Here is a 4,530-nt window from a genome sequence, read left to right as displayed (position 1 = left end):
AGAAGAGCTTAGATAATGGAAAAACATAAGTTGCTTGTTTATTCCTTCCCAGCAGATATCATGGGTTTAACATTCCTACACAACAAAGTAGCATTTCCCAGTTGTCCCAAACATCTATTTTCTTGCTTCTCCTCAAGTTCTAGCCCACTATTCTGAAGGTCCTCACCAATTACAGGGCATTCATAGCAATTGTATCCGGCAGCTGAAGAACATGTTGCCATATTCAACAACTCATACTGCTCTGAAATCCACAATATGTAGGTCTAAGAAGAATTGCATGAAGAATGGTACGAAGTCTTTACACTGGCAATCACATAGATGTTGAATGGTAGAAGGTCAAGTTTTATTTTCACAGAAATGTTTAATAAGATTTATTTAAATTTGTTAAATAAAATTTAGCTTTATTTAAGTAATGTTAATATGCATGAATTAGAATTCGTATTTTACCTTTTTAAAAATTTTTTTTATGTGAGATGGGTAATGTGCTGACATCGTTCCAAAGTTCATGAGGGTGATATCTCACACATGCACATGAACATGCAATCATCATGCTTGTGAACTACAAAAGAATCTTATCTTTTAATGTGTTAAATTATGACTTCTTTAGGAAAAGACTTCTCTAGAAGATATATACAAAAAATAATTTTAATTAGAACTTCTTTAGGAAAAAACTTCTCTAGAAGATGTATACAAAAAATAATTTTAATTATTGAATTTCTATGTTCACTTTTTTTTTTTTTTTGAGATGGAGTCTCACTCTGTCACCCAGGCTAAAGTGCAGTGGCACAATCTCAGCTCACTGCAATCTCCGCCTCCCAGGTTCAAGCAATTCTCCTACCTCAGCCTCCCGAGTAGTAGGGATTACAAGTGTATGCCACCACACCTGGCTAATTTTTGTATTTTTGATAGAGATGGGGTTTCACCATGTTGATCAGGCTGGTCTTGAACTCCTGACCTCAAGCGATCCACCTGCCTCAGCCTCCCAACGTGCTGAGATTACAGGTGTGAGCTGCCACGTGTGGCCATCCATGTTCACTTTAACTGACACTTCTTAATGAAAATAGATTCAAATTTTGTATATTTTGACTACAATTACATTAAAAAAATACTTTAGATCAGGGGTTGGAACTTTTTCTTAAAGACGTAGACAGTAAATATTTTAGGTTTGTTGACCATACAGTCCCAGTCACAGCTACTCAGCTCTGCCACTGTAACATGAAGACAGCCACGGACAATATGCAAAAGATGGAGCATGATTGTGTTCCTTTAAAATGTTTTAAACAAAAAACAGTTCACTGGACTGCAGGTTATGGTTGACCAATCCTTGCTTTAGACAAACAGTCCCCAACCTTTTTGGCACCCGGGACAGGTTTCCTGAAAGACAATTTTTCCATAGACCATGGTTGTAGGGGAATCGTTTCAGGATGAAACTGTTCCACCTCATCAGGCATTAGATTCTCATGCAACCTAGATCCCTCGCATGCCCGGTTCAGGATAAGGTTACCTTGCCTACGAGACTCTAATGCCTCAGCTGATCTGATGGGAGGTGGGGCTCATGCGGTAATGCTTGCTCAGCTGCTGCTCACCTCCTGCTATGCGCCCCAGTTCCTAGCAGAGAGCTGGTCTGCACCTTGGGGGTTGGGGACCCCTGCTTTAGAGCATTACTGTCAACAGAAGACAAATTTGTGAAAATGTTGATATTAACATAATTATTGAATTTTGCTCAGATGATAGAAAAATAATGTGTGGAATAAATACATCATGACTTTTGAATTATATATACCTTGGTTTTATTATAATACCTTGGTCTCATTCAGACTTTGCCAGCTCATCAACAGAATCCCAGATATATTCAGTCATAATTAAATTCAATTGTCTTTGGTGCTTCGTGACTTCCAATCATAGAAAAATTATAGCTCAATTCCACATTGAATTTGGGCGCAAGAGAAAAAAAGTATAGCTTGACATGTTTTTGCCTTTGTCATTTTGAGGGTAGGAAGATAAACATATATTACTTAGTAGCCTGTTGGCTTGAATTATAACTTTTAAATACATAAACATATAGTAGCTAGACCTCCCTTTGTACTCTTTTTTTTTTTTTTTTTTTTTTTTTTTTTTTTTTTTGAGCGACGGAGTCTCTTTCTGTAGCCCAGGCTGGAGTACAGTGGTGTTATCTCAGCTTACTACAACCTCCGCCTCCTGGGTTCAAGCGATTCTCCTGCCTCAGCCTCCCGAGTAGCTGGGACTACAGGCATATGCCACCATGCCCAGCTAATTTTTATATTTTTAGTAGAGACAGGGTTTCACTACGTTCCAGGTTGGTCTCAATCTCATGACCTCGTGTTCTGCCCACCTCAGCCTCCCGAAGTGCTGGGATTACAGGCATGAGCCACCGCACCCAGCCTTGTACTCTTATTGTGGGCCCTGCAAAAGGCAGGAGCAGCCTGAGCCCTTTAAGAGGGGACAGACTTGGCTGACTTCCCCTTTTGCCTTCTTCCTGCTGCCTCCTTCCCCTTCCCTGGGACAGGGATGTAACTGTTGGATTTTGGCTGCCATCTTGTGACCATGAGGAAGAGGCCAAGTGAATGGCAGAAACTTAGGCTTCACCACCCCCGCAAACTGCACCAAACCCAATTCAGAAACCACCCACCCCTGGACCCTTACCATTTGAGGAAAATGAATCACTATTTGGTTAAGTCATTAACCAAAATTAGGGTTTTCTGTTACAAGCAGCCAAACACAAATTCCAACAAGGGTATGGGGTATGTGACTCTCATCTCACTGCTTTTCTGATGCATCTCTCCCAGCTCCCAACACACTGACACATTCATTCATTCACTCATTCATCCAATAAGCATCCACAAGGGTCTTTTCTGGTCCAAGGCCTAGGATAGTGCTGGGCCTACCATGAGGACCTGGAAGAAATGTAGGGAGGGATTGTCATAAGGAGCCCACAGCCTCATAACAGAGACAAGATGGAAACGATCATAGATCCTTGCTTTATCTACAGTGTTAATTAGGACACAGGTCCAGATGTGTCATCAGGAACCCAGGCTAACAGAGGCTTAAACAAACGAGGAGATCATACACAAGAGAATACTCTTAATCCATAAAAAAAAAATTAAATCCTGTCATTTGCAACAACATGGATGGAACTGGAAGTTATTATGTTAAGTGAAATAAGCCAGGTACACAAAGACAAATATTGCATGTTCTCACTCATTTCTGGGAGCTAAAAAGTTGAACTTGTGGAGGTAGAGAGTAGAATGATGGTAACTAGAGGCTGGAAAGAGTGGAGAGGAGGATAAAATGGGGTTGGTTAATGAGTACAAACACATAGTTATGTAGAAGAAATAAGTTCTCGTTTGATAGCACAATAGAATGACTATAGTGAACAGCAATTTATTGCATATTTCAAATGAGCTAGAAGATTTGAAATGTTTCCAACACAAAGAAATGATAAATGTTTGAAGTGATGAATATCTTAAAGACCCTGATTTGATCACTACACGGTGGATGCATGTTTCAAAATATCACATGTACCCCATAAACATATACAATGACTACATATAAATAAAAAAGAGGGTTAATGTATCTCAAGTGTAAAACTCTGGGCTGATATAGCAGCTGTAGCTCTGAGGTTGTCAGTGGTCCAATTGTAACTACCCAATTGGGTTCACCTTGCCTGCTGCCTAGACAGAGCTGATTTATCTTCATCAAGTCGGGAACTGCAACAGAGAAAGAGTAATTCACGCAGAGCCAGCTGTGCAGGAGACCAGAGTTTTATTATTACTCAAATCAGTCTCCCGAGCATTTAGGGAGCAGAGTTTTTAAGGACAATTTGGTGGGTTGGGGGAGGCCAGTGAGCTGGGAGTGCTGATTGGTCAGAGGTGGAATCACAGTGAGTCAAAGCTGGCTTCTTGCACTGAGTCAGTTCCTGGACCAGGGCCACAGGATCGAATGAGGCAGTTTATTGATCTGGGTGGTGCCCCCCTATCCATCAAGTGCAGCATTTGCAAAGTGTCTCAAGCACTGACCTTAGCAGTTTAGGGAGGGTCAGAATCTTGTAGCCTCCAGTTGCGTGACTCCTAAACCGTAATTTCTAATCTCGTGGCTAATATTAGTCCTACAAAGGCAGTCTAGTCCCCATGCAAAAAGGAGGTCTGCTTTGGGAAATGGCTGTTACTGTCTTTGTTTTAAACTATAAACTATAAACTGAGTTTCTCCCAAAGTTAGTTCAGCCTGCGCCCAGGAAAGAACAAGGACAGCTTGGAGGTTAGAAGCAAGATGGCATTGGTTAGGTTAGAGCTCTTTCACTGTCTCAGTCATAATTTTGCAAAGGCCGTTTCACAGTCTTCTTCCTTGTTGCTCTTGGTCACACTGGAGTTCTGTGGTCCACCTGGTCCAGGATGCCTCACCACGTGTCCACATTCCAGCCAGTGGGAAGGCGCAGAGGAGAACACGCCCCCTCCCCAAGTTGGACACAGCTTACTCCCACCTCCCACTGGGCACAAGTTAATTACAGAACCG

At 41.5% G+C, this 4,530-nt stretch overlaps 1 non-coding gene across 1 annotated transcript; it reads right to left on the bottom strand.

Moving 5' to 3' along the window:
* Positions 1-467: 467 nt before the first annotated feature.
* LOC119624657 (small nucleolar RNA U13) lies at positions 468-571 on the bottom strand. The gene has a single exon (XR_005240809.1). It is a non-coding gene; the product is annotated as a small nucleolar RNA U13 (small nucleolar RNA).
* Between the last annotated feature and the right edge of the window lie 3,959 nt (positions 572-4,530).

Source organism: Chlorocebus sabaeus, chromosome 12 (genome assembly GCF_047675955.1).
Source record: "Chlorocebus sabaeus isolate Y175 chromosome 12, mChlSab1.0.hap1, whole genome shotgun sequence".
Lineage (NCBI taxonomy): Eukaryota > Metazoa > Chordata > Mammalia > Primates > Cercopithecidae > Chlorocebus > Chlorocebus sabaeus.
Note: the sequence above shows the minus strand (reverse complement) of the source record. Positions and strands in the feature narration are given on the sequence as shown.